The sequence below is a fragment of the Podarcis liolepis genome (genome assembly GCF_965112155.1).
Source record: "Podarcis liolepis genome assembly, chromosome: 3".
Classification (NCBI taxonomy): Eukaryota; Metazoa; Chordata; class Lepidosauria; order Squamata; family Lacertidae; genus Podarcis; species Podarcis liolepis.
In genome coordinates this window covers 97,963,667-97,982,406 of record NC_139557.1, presented here as the reverse complement: position 1 = coordinate 97,982,406, position 18,740 = coordinate 97,963,667, and the positions used below count along the sequence as shown (strand labels likewise).

At 45.0% G+C, this 18,740-nt stretch overlaps 1 long non-coding RNA gene across 2 annotated transcripts; it reads right to left on the bottom strand.

Annotated features, from left to right (window-relative positions):
• Positions 1-2,897: 2,897 nt before the first annotated feature.
• On the bottom strand, positions 2,898-18,347 carry LOC310704602. 2 transcript variants are annotated; one of them, XR_014524912.1, is made up of 5 exons: positions 18,088-18,347; positions 13,152-13,295; positions 11,231-11,347; positions 10,358-10,449; positions 2,898-3,210 (listed from the first exon to the last, which is right to left on the bottom strand). It is a non-coding gene; the product is annotated as an uncharacterized lncRNA (long non-coding RNA). The 2 variants fall into 2 exon arrangements; XR_014524913.1 differs by lacking the exon at positions 11,231-11,347.
• Positions 18,348-18,740: the final 393 nt, after the last annotated feature.

Sequence of the window (18,740 nt, the reverse complement as noted above, 5' to 3'; positions counted from 1 at the left end):
GTTTACACTGACTGGCAGAGGCTCTCCAAGGTGTCCAAAAGAGAGTCTCTCCCAGGCTTACCTGGAGATGCTGGAAATGAACTTGAGACTTTCTGCAATAAAGGTAGATGCTCTACTATTGAGTTACAGCCCATCTCCTAAACCACTATGAAGAAGAAGAAGAAGAGTTTGGATTTGATATCCTGCTTTATGACGATCCGAAGGAGTCTCAAAGCGGCTAACATTCTCCTTTCCCTTCCTCCCCCACAACAAACACTCTGTGAGGTGAGTGGGGCTAAGAGACTTCACAGAAGTTTGACTGGCCCAAGGTCACCCAGCAGCTGCATGTGGAGGAGCGGCGACGCAAACCTGGTTCCCCAGATTACGAGACTACCGTGCTTAACCACTAGACCACACTGGCTCTCTATGATTTTTTTTTTAAAAAATGGAATTGTGGTCTGCAAATACAACCAAACAAATGAAAGAAATAAAATTGGAAGGAAGGTCCAAGAGGAGAGATTCAGAGGCAATTCCCAACCAAACCTAAATGGATGGGTTAAAGGACAAGTAATATTATTAACTCAATTTTTTATGACCACTACTACTGTGATAGCATGGAATGCTTTCTGGAGACATACAAATGGCCAGGAGAAAACCACCCAGTCCATCAAAGGCCTGCATCTCTCGATGCTGGAGATACAAATCACTTTCTATGGCAGCTCACCGTCTTAAGCCCAATTATCTTTCCTGCGGCTCACTCCATCTCTCTCCGCTGCCCCAGCTCCCTCTTGAACTGATGTTCATGGTTTACATCTATTACTGACTCTGGGACACACCCCTTTGCTGCATGACCTGACAGCCTCGCGGAAATATATTCTGCTTGGTTTCCCACCTCCGACATTGTATCGCTTCTCTCTCTTCAATGTCAGCTGGGACAAGCTCTTGGTTTCGAGTTGTGGTGCAGAGGAGGGAAACACACAAAACAAAACCCTGTTCAGCAAGAAAATGTTCCTTGCAGGATCCTTTGGTGGCTCAGAATATGCTGCTGAGGCTATTGCACACCTACTATATATATATATGTGTGTGTGTGTGTGTTTATATATATATATATATATATGTATGTATAGTGTGGAAAAAGGAGGCGAGTCCTTAAGGCAGCAGTCAGAAGTCTTAACAACCATAAAAGTCTGCATGTAAAAACTGTAATGAGTGCCCTGCAGTTTGGGTGTAATGAAATGCAACTCAAAAGGGTAAGTAAATATTCTATCAGTTTATCTAAATCTGGACTGGATATAGGTAATATTGCTGTTTTGCCCTGTCCCATTTTATTATTCCATTTTTAAAAAATATTAAAGCCCTTTCACTTTTTTCATTTTGGTACATGAAGTCATTTTTGCTGCATCTGTGCATGTACCTTTTCATTATTTATTATTACATTAACAGCCCAGCATTCTCCCAAAGAGCTCAAGGGGGCATACAGATACATCCCCACTCTCTGTCTCATCCGCTTCTCCACTTTATTCAAATCCCCACCCAGCCATGAAGCTCACCAGGTGACTTTGAGCCAGTCACTGCCTCTCGGCCTAACCAACCTCACAGGGTTGTTGCAGACATGAAATGAGGAGGGGGAAAGAACAAACACTCAGACCTTGGGTTTCCTGGAGAAAAGGATGGGATATAAATGCAACAAACAAACAAACAAACAAACAAGTGCTCTTGTCCAGGTCTCGCTCAGGTTTCTGTGGTGGCCAGGAGTGCATTTGCACAGTTAGGACCCATTTGGATTACTGAAATGCGTTCTGCATGGGGCTGCCTTGAAAAGTGCCCAGAAACTTCAACTGGCTCAAAGACCTGCGGTCAGATTGCTGACTGGGGCTGGTTATAGGGAGCTGGTTATATAACTCCCTTATTAGAAGAGTTCCACTGTCTATAAAGCCCTACACGGCTTAGGTCCAAGCTACCTGAAAGATCGTTTTCCCTCATGTGAACCTGCCTGGGTTCTTAGATCTTCAGGGGAGGTCCTTCTCTTGGTTCCACCACCCTAACAGGACAAGGCCTTCTCAGTGGCAGCTTCCAGACTCCCTCCCTGAGAAGCTAGACTGGCTCCCTCCCTGTTGTCCTTTTGTTGTCAGGTGAAGACCTTCTCATTCCAACAAGCTTTTGGGAACTGACTGCTTTTAATGACCGGGCTGTTGCCGTGCTGTTTTTATTGTAATTATTTTTATGTTCTAAATAGATTATATATATATGTATATAGTTTTAACTCTATTAATGTGTAATTGTTTTTGAATGGAACCCCCCCCCCACTATTTTTGTATCTGTAAGCTGCCTGAGTCCCATCAGGGGAAAATGTGGGGTATAAATAAATATATAATAATAACATAATAACCTATTAGTTATGAAATTAATTATAAAATGACCATTTATACAACTGCAGATAAACATATTGGGACCCTAATAGCCTACATTTTACATAATGGGTGCGGGGGGAGGCTGGATGGAATCCTGTGTTTCTAGAGATTCTTTCTGTGAAGTTGTCTGATAAAAGACTTTAATTGAGATCATTTCAATATGCAAATATAGCCTGGGCCGTCACACAGTTCTAATGCTACGGCTGAAAGTACATATCCCAGCCTAACAGCTGTGCTTCTTCCATGCTTCCAGCTTCCTGCACAGGCAGCTTATCACAAGCAATTATCTTACCCAAATAAAAATGGAAATGGAAAAGTTAAATAAATAACATAACATTTTGATGGAATCACTGTAATGTACTTCTTGGTTAACAGTACCCCTGACTTTTGGACGGATAGGTTTGTTAATGCACTTGTCCTTTCCTTCTGCATCAATCTCACTAAATCTTCACACACATTGCAATGATGGATGCCCAGCTGTCCCCTTCCTATCTTACAAATAAGCCCTTCAGAAAGCCAGAAGATCAGAAAAGGGATCTGAATCCTCCTCACTCGGCTTCCATCTGCTCCCACCTTTAAAATGCTTGGGAAATGTTTGAACCAGAACCAGTGTTAACGAAAACTAGATAGCATGCTTTGACTACAAGGACGAGCCATTTTACATGCTGTTGTCTTAGTTTACTGTTGCTTAAAAGAGAGGTGGGGAAGTCGTGGCTCCACAAGTAGTGTTGGGCTTCAGCTCCCATCAGCCCCAGCTGTAGTCCAAAAACATCTGGACTGGAGGGCAAGGAAGTAAGACAGGATCATTTTCCATTCTGCCCTGTATTTGAAGAAGAGAAGAAGAAGAGTTTGGATTTGATATCCCGCTTTATCACTACCCAACTAAGTCTCAAAGCGGCTAACATTCTCCTTTCCCTTCCTCCCCCACAACAAACACTCTGTGGGGTGAGTGGGGCTGAGAGACTTCAGAGAAGTGTGACTAGCCCAAGGTCACCCAGCAGCTGCATGTGGAGGAGCGGAGACATGAACCCGGTTCCCCACATTACGAGACTACCGCTCTTAACCACTACACCACACTGGCTCTCGTGTCCATCATGCTCCAGTTCATCTTCCACCAAATTATGTAACTTACGTTATTTATGTAATTATGCTATTACATAAATGGTCATCACAATATCCCACCCCATTCAATTCCATGCAAAGGAAATAAAATGCAACGGAGGGGACAACACAATCAATTATGTATTGTTAGCAGACTGAAATCAGCAACAACTGAAGGTATTCATTGGATTGATTCCTCTCCCAGACATGGGACAAATAAGTGAACATTGGCAATCTGTTTCTCTCCAGCATGGATGCTCTCCCTGGTAAAAAACAAACTTGAACTGCTGCAGCCAATCAGAAGCTGCACTTTGGTTTCCGAATGTTTTGGAAGTTGAATGGACTTCCGGAAGGGATTGTGTTCAACTTCCAAAGTATGATTGTATGACGCTCTCTCTCCCACCCCCCAGTTGCCTATCCTGAAAATATACAACTTATTGAGTTAGCAACAGCAAAGGACCCCAGCAGTAGCAAAACTTTTGTAATATTCACAATGCCCCTACTCTGTATGCTTACAGTGACTAAGTTTCATGTTCATCCATTTATTCAAAACCATCCAAAACAGAGGTTTAGTGTCAATCACATTTACAAACACAACTGTCTCGAATAATTAAAACAAACAAAAAAAGCCCCTCTCTCTGAGTTAATTTCCCACTACACCCAGCCAGTAGGATTTATGCAAACTAACAGAAATCCTTTGCAGTGTAAGGTTTACACTTTCCAATATTTTGCCACACCATTTTTAGCAGTGGATAGGGTGAAAAAATGGAAACCAAGGGTCTTCAGTTTTGGACACCACTTTGTTGTGAACCTTGCACCAAATATCTAACCATTATCTATTACAAGAAGATAAGAATAGCCCTGCTAGATCAGGACAGTTCCTGGCTGAGAAAAAGCCCAGGTCTGAAGTAAGCGCAAGGACAAACCATGCCCAGCACCCGAGTAACCTGTTTGCTTATGTGGAACCTGCCCAATATTAGCCCAAACCAAAAGGCTTCCCACCCCTGTTTTAACAAATGAAAAAGTGGGATGTCTGGCAAATGAAGGAAGTGTGATAGTTGCCAGCTATGAGTAGGGCAAAGGTTTCACTCCTGGCTGAAGAGTTCCCTGAAAATCAAGAGGGTGTCTCTGTTTGCAGTCTACAATGAGGGTTGTGAAATTCAGGGGCATTTGGGCTCACTCTCTTGGCAGTGCCGCTCCAAGTTTCTTGCTACATATTGGTTACTGAATATGAGAGGTATTTCTGATGCACTCTTGTGCCATATTGCACACCTTTCTTTTGAGAGACGCATTCCCAAGAATGCCGTCTTGTGTGAGAGGAGCCTGTGGGGTCACATCACGCTCTGCGAGATCAGAGGCTGCCTTTTCTCCTCCCAGTTCAATGGAGCATCTTGAGCTGCGCGTCAACTTTGGCATGCAATCTACCCCATTAACAACTTCAGTAAAGGATCAAAGAGTCAAGTCAAAACTCCGAGGTGGCAGGTGGAGTGAGCACAATGATGTGAACGCAAAGGCACTCACCTGAGATATGGGAGTAATGGGGCAAAAGAAAGGAGAGCAATGAACAGATTTAAACGCAGAAAGGGAACACAGAAGGGAGCCCCCTTCCCTGCAAAAATAATTAATGAATGGAAGGGAAAGTCGAGGTGAAAGGATAAAAGATGGGAAATAAAAGAAAGAAGGTGGATAATATAACTGGAAAATGTATTTATGTGTGTGTATCTGGGGAGCTCAGATATAAGAATATGCATTTTTAAAAAGAACTTGGAGACAGAAGGAAAAGCCACAGGGAAGAAGATGTAATACAGGAGAGAAAAATCCTTTGTGACTATATAATGGCTAGCATGAAGGGTTATTATTATTTTTTAAAAAATTCCGACCCTACCAACTCAGCTGTGACCATACCTAGGTGGAAGGTTTGAGACACTGTTGGGCAACATCCATGCTGCTTTTGTGTTCCTCTGAAGAGCTTCTTGTGTCCCTGACAACTTGTTCTAATTGCTTAAGTTCAAACACTTCTGATGTTCGATGTGGTTGTGAGCACTTTCGAAAAGGTGGTGGTGGCAAGGCCTTCTCTTTGTGATATCCATTGTCCTTCTGTTGTCAGAAAATGCTAAGGGATGTCTTTTGTATTGTGTGAGGAGAGATTGTCACAGTTTGACTGGAGCAATTTCTAAGCAGAAACAGCATCAGGACGCAGGGATGGAGGGGAAAGGATGATAATTGCAGAGTGGTTTCATTGGCTGTAACCTTTTGCATTGAAGAGAGTGGAAAGCCTGAGCGCGTTAAACCAACACTGTGTCTAATTTGGTACCCTGTCTCTGAATATTTCACCACAGAGATGAGCAACCTGTGGCCCTCTAGATCTTGTTGGACTCAAACTCCCATCAGCCCCAGACAGCATGGCCAATGAGCAGTCTGGCTCCCAGCCCAAACATGCAGACAGAGGTTCTTACTGCAGGAAAGAGATCATTATTTGAGCAAGTAATGGTACAGGTTCCACAGCAGACACGGTGCTCAGCAATCACAATTTAGGACAGGGGTCATCAAACCTTTTCTGCAGGAGGCCGGTCCACTGCCCCTCAGACCTTGTGGTGGGCCGGACTATATTTTGAAACCCCCCAGCTCTCCCCTCCCTTCTCCATAGCACCGAACGAGTGCGGTGGCTGCTTACCTGTGTCTTGCGAGCGACAGGGGCTGGCGGCGGCGGTGGGACAATGAGCGGCCTGAAAGGGCTGGCTCCGGAGAGGGGCTGCTTAAAATGGTGCTCAGCCAACCACAGCTTAACAAAGCCCAGCCCCCTTCCTCCTCTAGGCAGGGCAGGGAGAAGCCAGGAGGAGGGAGGGAGGGGGCACCGCCGCGGTGTGTGTGAGGGAGAGGAGGGGAATGGCGCAGCCCAAATGATCAGAATCCCCATGCCGATCCACGTGGCGATTCTTGGACTGTCCGTGGGCCGGATCCAGAAGGCGATTGGGCCGGATCCAGCCCCTGGGCCTTAGTTTGTCGACCCATGATTTAGGAGTTCAGGACCACGGCAAGAAGTGAACCAGCTGGATGGAAGCAACAAAGATGTCCCAATAAGTTCCCCCACTCCTTCTGCCAAGCCTTTAAAGATGAGGCAGAGTGCAATCACTTGCCAGACTCTCTCGCCTTGCAGGAATGTTGAGACTGCAAGAGTGTACTTTGTGGCTGGGTAGGTCCACTCTCTAGGTGACAAAGATGCCACCTCCTGATCAGCCTCCTGCTCTCAACTAATTAATTCCCTTTCTGCTCTGTAGGAAGGTTGGACCAGAGGGCCAGCATCTCTTCCCTCCTTCCAAAGTGGCTGAAGTTGAAGTGGAAAGGGGGAATTCCCCCTCTTCCAAAACAGGTTTCCACAGTTCAGCACGCTCTCCATTTCCTCCTGCTCCTGCTCTTCCTCCTCTGTCAGTGCCTGCCCATCCAAGACTGATCTCACCTGTTTTGTGTAGCTCATGACAATAAAAAGAGCCTCCTAGATCTGTTTATTGGACCATCTAATCCAGCATCCTGTTTTCAGAGTGGCAAACAAGATGCCTATGGGATGCCTATACAGTGGTACCTCAGGTTACATATGCTTCAGGTTACAGACTCCGCTAACCCAGAAGTAGCACCTCAGGTTAAGAACTTTGCTTCAGGATGAGAACAGAAACCGTGCTCCGGCGGCGTGGCGGCAGCAGGAGGCCCCATTAGCTAAAGTGGTACCTCAGGTTAAGAACAGTTTCAAGTTAAGAACCGACCTCCAGAACGAATTAAGTTCTTAACCAGAGGTACCACTGTACTGCCCTTCACCCAAGGATCACAGGGCAGTTTACAATATAAAAACACAGAAATACATACCATAGTAACAAACAAAAGAATAGCTCCACAGTTTAAAAGGAGTGTTTTTGCCTGGAGCCTAAAGATATGAAACAAAAATGCCAGGTGAGTCTCCCAGGGCAGAGTATTCCACAAACAGGGACCCATGGCAGAAGAGGCCCTTTCTCGGGTTCACACCCTCCATGATTGGAGGAGGTACACAAAGAAGGGGCTCAGATGATTGCTGCATCCTGGTTGCTTCATATGGGGAGAGGCCCCCATCAAACCCCAGTGCCCAGGAATCCAGAGGATTTCTCGTAACAACAGTATTTCTGACGGAGGAAGCCCTGCAGTAGAAGCAGGTTGAGGATCTCTGGAGGAATACAACTATTGCTAAACACATAGCATGAGAAGTCCCAGTTTCCAGACAAAATATTCAGGGATCATAGTGCCCCTGCTGTAAACAGGTTCCGTTTGAATTGTGTGCCTCCATCACGTTCTCCATTCATACTCTCCTTCTGCATGGAGAACAGCAGGAAACATGGCAGTCCCAGCCCATGTTTTGTGTTTTCCTGCCTATATGCCGAGCACGGTGAGGGGAGGGTTTTGTACTGGAACAACAGCAAGGGGGAGGAAATGATGCTTCCCCCACCTTCCGCTTTCTCTGTGCACCAGCCACTTTCCCTCAAGGGTTTGGAGGCTGAGGGGAAGGGCCTCAGGTAACTCAGTGATAGAGTACAGTGGTACCTTGGGTTAAGAACTTAATTCGTTCTGGAGGTCCATTCTTAACCTGAAACTGTTCGTAACAGGTACTATTTCTGGGTTAGGGGAGTCTGTAACCTGAAGCATCTGTAACTCGAGGTACCACTTTATCTGTTTTGTCTGCAAAACATCCCAAGTTCAGTCCCCGGCCAACCATGTTTAAAGGGCCAGATTCCCTAGTTGTGCTCTAGCTACTGTCTGCAGCTTTCCCATCCCAACTGCCTCCCCCCAGAAATGACTCATCTTCTTTAAAATGGGAGACAGGCACCACTTATGCCAAGCAGAGGAACACCCCTTCAGGCTACGTGGGCAGCAATGGAACAGCTGGGAGAGCTGGATGTCTTCTCACAGAAGAGTTCCTGTTTGTCCTTGTTCTTACCTGTTTGAACAGCTTCAGGAAACCTTTATTCTCCCAAAGGGATATTGTAGGCACCGTTTTTTCTATCTAGCTGTCTTTCATGCTCCAATTATTTCTTAAGCATGGTGATCACAAAAGAAGTTGCGTCCACAATGGCAAAATGATTCTTAACTGAATGGACTATTGTGGGCTGCAAGGGTCAGGCAATGTCAAAAGATGGCTTCTTCGTCGATCCCTCCCTCTTCCAGTGCAAGACATTTGCAGAACCTCATCCTTCCCCTCAGCTAGCTTTTATCTTTGCCAATAAACCTTACAAATATATACAGACAAATGAAATGTTGGGTCTGTACCTGGCAATTATGCAGTAGACTAGGCACTGGAGGCAAAGTCAAATATCTGGATTGCTAAATGGCTGGGAATGAAGACACGTTTGCAAATGCTAGTTTCAGGTATAATAATAATAATAATAATAATAATAATAATAATAATAATATCCTACCCATCTGGCTGGGCTTCCCCAGCCACCCTGACCAGCTTACAGCACACATAAAATGTACAGTATCATGACTGTAGAACAATTATCAATAGCCACCAGCTTTTCACAAAGCAATATCATTGTTTAAAAGCTCTGAATGCTCACAAGGAGTGGAAAAAGTGATTGGAAATAAAGGTGAGTCGAGCAGAGCCGTCCAGGTTAGCTGCTTCCTAAAAACAGTGATGGCCAATCAGAGTTCCCTGCATGATGGCATCACGGGCAGCAAAGGAAGCCAATTCAGTGTGAAGATAATACCTATTCTGGAAACCAAAACGGCAACAATAGATGTTGTTTCCACTTTGTTCTGCATAATGTGTTTAGGACAGAGGTGGGGATAACTATTGTAAAACGAGAAGAGATAAGGTTTTACAGATATCAATATATGGGGAGCAGAACAGAGAGGAGATGTATAAGTAAATATACAATTGAGCCTGCTCTCACCTACTCATAAACCCCAAAGATACAAACAACAAGCTTTTCGTTCCACCTGTTGGCATATGTTGTAAAAAGGTACAACAAAGAGAACATCCATGGGGCTCCCTGACAGACTGCAGGAGTTGGCAGATGTTTTGCTAATTAAAAAGATTCAGTTAATGAAACGGCACCAACGGCAGACAAAGATGCAGAACTAGCACACACGTGCACACATGCTGTTAACCAGGCAGCACCTGCTTGCTAATTGTTTTAAAGCTGCTGTCAAAGTAAAGTCGAAAACAGAGGAGAGAGAGTGCAGGTTCTTCTTTCCTGAACAAGTGGAAGTCCCCGGGTATGGTCTGAAGGCATGTGAGGCCAGCACCTTTCTGAAGCTAAGCAGGTCTGGGGCTGGTCAGCGCCTGGATGGGGGACTGCCTAGGGACCACACCTACACTGCCTTCAGGGCTAGACCAGGCACCAAATTGGTGCTGCTCCCCTCTTGCTTGCCTTGCTGCTGATCTGGGCCCACTGGAGCCTCATATGGACTGCCGTCGCCTTTGCAAGTCTTCTGCAAGAGGCTCATGAGAACGTAAAAGTCCTGCTGGATTTGGCCAATGAACCATGTAGTCCAGGATCCGGGAAATCCACAAGCAGGAACAGAGTGCAGTATAGTCATACCTCATGCTGCATCTGCTTCTGTTTACGTGTTTTCGTGTTGCGTCCCGCGGCAGCCCGGAAGTACCGGAATGGGTTACTTCCGGGTTTCGCCACTCGCGCATGCGCAGAAGCGCTAAATCGCACTGCGCGCATGCGCTGACACAGTGCTTTGGCTTGAGAGGAGGGGTCCATTCTCAGAGCAATGCATTCTGGGTAGGGTGGTCAGAACTTTGCTTTGCCTCAGTGGCCAATTTCTCATAGCACAGCAGGGTGGAGAAGGAGAGTTGCCACCGCTGTGGTGGCAAAAAGAAAGAGAAAAAGAACCTGAGGAGACCCAAGGGACAGGCAGGAGGGAGAAGAATGAGGTGGTGGCAGTGCGTCCCCTTCTTCAGTCAATTCAGCCTCTTGCACTGGCCCTGTTGGATGGAAAAAAGGCTGGATAAAAACATAAGAAAAACAACAACTCAATAAGACTTCCAAACAACTCGTGGGAACCATATTTTACTTCAGGGAGTCTTCAGCTTTTTAATGTGGTCTATATTCTGGCATCTTTAGAACTCCTTTTACTCCCTGTAACAATTTGCATCTGATCTTGTGTTTTCACCGACCATGGCCACGTCTATACATAGGAGTGAAGAATGATCTAGTTATAATGAGGCAAGCTCACAGATCACAGAAGTGAGTGCTTGCATGGAGCTTGACCATCCAGCATCTGCCAGAGGATCTCTGCAGGCGATGCCCTTTCAGGGCTGAGTGATCATGCCACTCAGCAGCCAGAGGATTTGTATCGGGGCAGTGAGGCCAAATCAAACCAAACCAAAATGTTTATTCGGCTTTATTCGGCTTTACGCAGTGAGGCCAAAGGACTGAGGTCACATCCACCCCATACATGACTTCCTCCAAAGAATCTGAGGGTTCCTCCGCCAGCCCACATGATAATAATAATAATAATATCTTTATTGTCATTGCCCCCTTCGGGGACAACGAAATTACTTATCCACCCCCGTTCTGATCTATCTGTCCATTCCCCAGTCTACTGGCCTCCTTCCCAGCCTCAGACACTTCTTGGGGTCCCATTTGCACCTCCCCCTCCCTCCAGGACCCTGCTTGGGGTCTCCCGTCACCTGATGTCATCATTTTGTCTGTGAGGGGTATGAGAGGTAAGAGAGATAAGAAAGTCCTGTTCTAATAGTTTACCTGCATTTCCCCCATTCCACCCAACAGCAGCCCCAAGGAGATAGGAGACATTGTGGGGGTGAAGGGCTAAACCTCCTCAATCCCTGGCACTGATCACATTTCGAGCACTTTCAGTCACTGTTGAAGTAAAAACAAGAAACATTGTGAGATCAAATCACAGGTCTCTCGTGCAATGTGAGGTTTGTTCCTAACATGTCACAGGCTTGTTTCCTCTGCTGTCTGCCACAAAGCAGAATATGTTCCCTCATAATTTGCCCTCAAGTTAAATATATATAAAAAATATACAACTATTTGGTAACTAGCTTGCTCCAATGCATGTTTATCCTCTCTTGACAAGCTCTGATTACAAGGGAGGCCTCAAACCCCCTTATTATGTCTTTTCTCAGTCAGGCCCATGAAACGTTAAAAAACCCTGCTATTGAATAAGCGTCTCACAAACGAGACATTAATCATGCCATTGTATAAACCAAGCACAGGGGAGGAAGAAATGAAAGTAAAATGCTGAAAACACAACCTTTACACTCTCGCGCGCAACCATTTCTGATCACCGAAAGTGGCGTTTAACTTCTCCGGCTGTCACTCCTCATTTTTGACAGGGGCTGTAAAACTCTTGCAGCGCTTTTAGAATTAAGGGTTGTTAACACCGAACTCTGCGTGTGCAGGGAGCTTCCCAATCTTCTCTCTAGAACAGGAATCCCCAAATTCTGTTCTGTTTGAGAGGGAGCAACTCCCCTAAGTCAGCACATACGGGGTGTTTTCAGAACATTCACTTATTTTATTTATTGCGCCCCTTTTTGCCTAGGGAACTCAAGGTGGTATACATGGTTCTCCTCTGAATTTAATTCCCACAACAACTCTCACTAACTGAGAGGCAGTGGCTGGACCACCATCACCCAGTGAGCTTCATGGCTGAGTAGGTGTTCGGATCCTGGTCTCCCTCAATGTTGGGCCCCCTCAGGGCTGAAGGAAGCTGAGCGTGGAGTCGGGCACAGCCCGGTTCAGTGGCTGACTCCTCCTGAGTGCAAGAGATGAAGCTGTGCTGTGCTGGGGTCCATGCTCTGCCTCCTCTTGATGACACACGCATCATGCATTGCACGCATGACATCACACACACACACACTGCACGCCAGGCCCCCTCAGTCTTAGGCACAAGACAGCACCTCTGCTACTAGAACAGGTCATTCAGTGTTGGAAGATTCAGGACAACCAAAAGGGGCACCTTGCACATGGTTAAACAATGGAACTCACTACTGCAAGATGGAAGGATGGACATTCTCTTGGGTGTCTTAAAAGGGGGATTAGGCAAATTCATGATTAGATTATCAATGGCTGCAGGTAGTTCACGATGGCTGTGGACTACCTCCAGTATCAGATGCCATTATGCCTCTGAATACCAGTTGCATGGGAAGATGGATTTGAAGAGTGCTGTTGTTTCTGATAGGCATCTGCTGGGTCACTGTGAGGACAGATGCTGGATTAGATGGGCCTTTGGCCTGATCCAGCTGGGCTCTTCTTATGTTTGCCATGTGTTACATTTTTACAGGCAAAAATCGGAAGTTTTTACTTACATGGATGCAGTGCATACATCACAGCTGTTGGAATGTCACCAGCCCCAATCATTTTTACACAAGGAAACACCAGAGCAGTTACTAGCCACAATCACTTCTGCGGTCTAAGGCAGCAATGATCCCATACAATTGATGTTATGCTTTTAATATAACTCTTCAGCATGCCTTGCAAAGTTTGCATGCACTTAGTAACTGCGGATTGGTTTCCACTCCTGGTGGTGCTATCTTCTGCAATGGCAGGTTCTGAAAGACAAACTGACTATTCTGTATTATTGTGACTGTTGAGAATCAGATGCCGTTGGTGAAATTCTTTTACTGCCAGAGACATGAGAAAAAATATCAATAAGACTCACTTTGTCTCTTCTGTGCTGGATCATGAAGTTCAGATTCTTGGTCTTGTGGCTCCTCAGACTACAGTTGATATTTCCTCTTTCCCCTGAAATTGCCATGCTGGCTGGGGCTGATAGATGTCCAACAAGATCTGGATAGCCAAATGTCTGTAATGTAATGTAATGTTTTGTTTTGTTTTGTTTGTACGTAACCTGCTCTGGAACCCATTGTTGAAGGTTTAGAATTTTTACCAGTCAACTAAGGAAGAGCTAGATGGTGACTAAGCAAGGACAGGAGATAGCTGTGCAGCTTAGAGCAAAGTATCCTGTTAACACATGTAAATTTCATGGACATGTTTCATATATCTAACTCAAGGGCTTCCCAGCCTATTATCTGCCTTCCTAAAGAAAATTAGATAGATAGGAGTGGAGTAAATGTTTGTGGAACTACGCTACTTCAGAATCTCCAAGGCAAAAAAAACAACAAAAAACCAAGTAAAAAGTCTGCTCTAGAACGCTAAGAGAGAACTGCAAGCTAGGAAAGAACTGCAAGCACAATGCTCTGTCAAAGAAACCTAAACGCCATCTTTACTCACAAATCATATGGGAAACAGGAATATAAACATGAAAAATAAATACAGTGGTATCTCAGTTTAAGAACAGTCCGGTTTAAAAACGATTCGGTTTACAAAAGCCACAAAACCGGAAATAGTGTCCCGGTTTGAGAACTTTACCTCGGTCTAAGAATGGAATCCGAACGGTGGAAGGGCACCGGCGGTCGGAGGCCTCATTAGGGAAAGCGCACCTCGGTTTTGGTTTAAGAACAGACTTCCGGAACGGATTAAGTTTGTAAACCGAGGTACCACTGTAACTTTACCTAGTGCAAAGGGTCAAAGCTTCTACTGTGCTGCCAAAGCCAAGTCCTTTAGCAATGCATGGATATGCCTGGAGGCATAGCTAAGCAAAACTAACCAAGCTACCGTGGCAGAAGAACCATGCTTATGTGGAAGAGAGATCTTTCAGCTGAACCCTTCACAGCATGTGATCTACAAATGCAGCTACAATACAAATATTGGTGTCTACCAGGTGCTGGAACTGGAATAAGGAACCTGGGGCTCTCCAGGTGGTGTTGGACCCCCATCTGCTCCAGCTAAGGGATTGAAAAATCTGTCACTTCCAGTCTCCCCAGTTTCTCATTTTTCCAGGCTGAATCGGCACCATGTTACAGCATCAGTTGGCATGGGTTTTTTTTTAAAAAACGTTATTTAAGAAAGTTCTCATGAAAAGGTGTGATCATTTTAGCATATATACAGATTTTTTTGCATGCAATGTTGTATGAGAACTGGGGCCCCTGAGTTCTGAGTGGCTCCAAGACATGAAACTATTTCCTCTTTGTGCAAGTCACTATGCTGCTCTTTCCTTGGGCCATACTGCAGATGTATTGTGGGGGGCAAATGTGTAGACAGTTCTGGTATGCAGAGAAAAGGTGAATTTGACAGCCCAAGATGGACCTATGATTGAGAACCCGTAAAACTGACTTAGTCTGATCTGTCCATCCTGGTGCACTGCCAAGCCATCTGCCTAAGGGAACCCAGGCTTGGTATTCCAGAATCTCAATTCCACCTGTATTTCAGCTACAAAGGTACAATGAAAGTGGGAAACACAATATGCTTTGTAGTGTAGTCCTGAACATTGTCTTTTGAACTATGCAATCAATTGTTTAATTAGCAATGTCAAATTCCTTTCAGCTGGACCAAAAACTAAGCCTTAGCGCTGAAACCCCTGAAAAATATCAGATGTTAACGTGACTTTCTCTTGTGCTGTTTCTGTGTTCTTTGAAGGAGCAGCGCCTTTGTTCTAGAAAATAAAGCCATACACTCCATATACAACAACTGAAGTCTTGTATGCCTTACCTTTCAATGAGTAAACCTTGGAGAACAAAGCACAAACCCTTCGTCTTTCATCTGTCATGGGTTCTCAGAGACAGACCAATGGCTGTCTTCTGTTTTTTTTCTTGAAAAATATTATTAAAGGCAGGCTTTCTGAAGGGTTGTTTCGAGCACATTCCAAGCAACATTTTAGGACATCAGAATATATATATATATATATATATATATATATATATATATATATATATATGCAGGTTTAGGTGTCTTCGGGTGTCTTCCCGTGTAAGAGTTGGGGTGTCTAGGCGACGTTTCGACGAGGTCTCACTCGTCATCTTCAGGCTGGTGCTTTCGGCTTCTTGTTACTGGAACAGAGCAGGATCTCAGTGTTTGAGTTCCTATAAATACTGTTGAGGGGGTGTGGTGTATAGCCTCCAACGTTCTGGGCAGAGAGGAAGTTCCCAGGTTAGTGTGCCTTTTCTTCTTTTGTTCCTTAATTACTTGAGGGATATCTTGAGTGATTTCTTGAGTGATATTCTGAGTACCACTTAGGTGGGTCATTAGGTGTGGATTAGTTGCTAAAGCTTTCGTGTCTTGACCTCTTGAGCTTGTGAAGAGTTTTTCTGAGAAGATGGCTGTACTGCACTTAGTTGTGCTCTGGCTTGGCTTCGTGTATAGGGGCGAGCTGTGGTTTTGTGCCCTGTGCCAGCCAGATCTGTGTAGGGATTGCAGGGGGGTGCAGCATCCGGAGGTGCCACTATGGTTTGGCTACTGGATGGTGTCTGTAATTTATCTGTGGAGAGGGTCTGGGTTTGGGTCTGGTGTGGTTGATTGGTGATGGCGTTCTGTGTGCCTCTGGTTCTGGTGTCGGTTTTTGTGGGGAGGGCTAATATCCAGATGTCTGGCAGGCGGGACGTGTCGTCACGCTTGTTCATGTTGTGAGGGTGTTTCTCTATCTCGATAACAACATGAACAAGCGTGACGACACGTCCCGCCTGCCAGACATCTGGAAATTAGCCCTCCCCACAAAAACCGACACCAGAACCAGAGGCACACAGAACGCCATCACCAATCAACCACACCAGACCCAAACCCAGACCCTCTCCACAGATAAATTACAGACACCATCCAGTAGCCAAACCATAGTGGCACCTCCGGATGCTGCACCCCCCTGCAATCCCTACACAGATCTGGCTGGCACAGGGCACAAAACCACAGCTCGCCCCTATACACGAAGCCAAGCCAGAGCACAACTAAGTGCAGTACAGCCATCTTCTCAGAAAAACTCTTCACAAGCTCAAGAGGTCAAGACACGAAAGCTTTAGCAACTAATCCACACCTAATGACCCACCTAAGTGGTACTCAGAATATCACTCAAGAAATCACTCAAGATATCCCTCAAGTAATTAAGGAACAAAAGAAGAAAAGGCACACTAACCTGGGAACTTCCTCTCTGCCCAGAACGTTGGAGGCTATACACCACACCCCCTCAACAGTATTTATAGGAACTCAAACACTGAGATCCTGCTCTGTTCCAGTAACAAGAAGCCGAAAGCACCAGCCTGAAGATGACGAGTGAGACCTCGTCGAAACGTCGCCTAGACACCCCAACTCTTACACGGGAAGACACCCGAAGACACCTAAACCTGCATTCCTGTACCCGTGAAAATCTACGAAAGCATATATATATATATATATATATATATATATTCACATTTAAAAATTAGCAACTTTTAAATCTTTTAAAAATCCAGTGCATACTTTTCTTTTGGTGAAGCTAGGCCAGAGATGATAACTGTTGTGTAAAGAGGAAGCGTCTGTTAGTAGGATGCAGGGATGGGGAGAAATTCGGTTCACTTCACATTTTAATGTGAACCTACCTTATTTGCATCTCCTGAAACGATCAGCGACCAAAAACACAGCTATCCTTCAAAATTCGTATGTCTCCCAAACTGACAGTGCAGTTCCCCAAACAAAAAGTATACATGTATGGGCACAATAATGCATGTATTTTTGGGGTGTGTGTGTGTGGAAACCGCTACAGTATATTAAGCTAAACTGCGTTATAAAGGGGAGAAATGTGCCCTGAAATGCTAATTAATTTTTAGGAAGTCTTCTAAACAAATGCAAACTGATGCAGAAATGTGCCAATTGGATTTAATATGGGGGGGACGACACACACACCATGAGGCACTAGGAGAAACCGAAATGGACAGATTTTTATAAATTTACTTATTTTAACAGCAGATTTATAAACTGCTCCACAGCCAAAAGCTACTGAAAGGTATACAAAAAGATAATTGGGCCTAAGTTGTTTAGGACTTTGTACACTAGCTCAAGAACCTTGAATCTGACCTGGCAGCAGAAGAAATGCCAGTACAGGCCTTTTAGCTCCAGCGTCATCTGTTGGTGGTTGTCTGTCCCCACCACCAGGCTGGCTGCTGCACTCTGCACTAGCAGAAGCTTCTGGAACAGACCCACAGCAGGTTGCAATATTCTCTGGACTTTCCCTGCCACTGTTTGCGTTTCTCAGCCTCCAGACGTTTTTTTCCTTTTTCTTTTGAGGGACGAGGAAGAGAACTTTTCTGATTTCAGATGAGAGATACTTCCCTTATCTCTCCCATTTAGCTTATTAGCTTTGGTCTTTGTTTATTCTAAAAACACAGCTCGCTCTTGTGTTGTTTGCAGATGTACAAAGAAAACAGCCAGCCAGCTGTAAGTTTCTTGAATGAGGCGGCCTGGCACCACAGCTTCAGAGCACACTGGGAAACCGCCGATACTAACAGCCCACATGACTGTGAGAAGAGTTTTGTTTCCCTGCATGCCTACTTAAGTTTAATCAGAAGTTCGTAGCTGTTGAGTGGCTGCCTCTGTTTTTCCTTGGGTTGAAAAATGTTTCTCACACCCCTCGCTCCCCCAGCACGGAGTTTATCTGCAAAATGTACTCGAAGCATATATAAATCTGTATCTAAATGTGCTCGGCTCCTTAAGAACTCCTCTTTTCCAATTCTGCAAAAACCTCCCCCTCCCTCCTCGCCGCCTTCCCCTATACTGGTTTGGCAAATCCAACTGACCTTGGCATGTCTTCTTCCAACACTCGATATCAGGAAGCTTTATAAAACTCATATCTCAGAAGTGTCTGACATTACATTACAAGAGGATCTGTAAACCTCAGCAAGATGACAAATGTCTTTTTTAAACAACAGACCAAGACTTCATTTAAATTAGTAACATGGAGATTAGAGGAGCTCTCTCGGGCTGCGCGGCAGCCACGCCGGGACTCGAGAAATATCAGTCACATGAAAGCTGTTAAATCTGAGATGGAAAATAAATCAAGGAGCCTGTAAAAACTGTCAGCGGGTCAGGGAAGTTTATGAACTCTTGCTGTATCTCGTCGTAAATCATAAGAATAAGCTAAAACTGAGAAGAAAAATGTTCTCTTTTGTAATCTAATGCTGTCTGTTAAGGCAATAAAACTCAAATGAAATGCATGCATTGCAATTTTGAGTTGATACTTTACATTATTACCAAAGTGAAGGGAAGAGTCTCAAAGTTATAAAAGTGAGACGGATGAGAGGTGGGCCTCCAGCTTCCCAAGTCACCAGACCTGGGTCTTCATTAGCATATGCCCAGAAAAAGCCACGGTCATCCTCTACACGTCTCCACTCACCAGTCTCCTTAGCTGTTTCTCTTGATGCTATCCTTTGCTGCTGGGGATAGCAGGGGA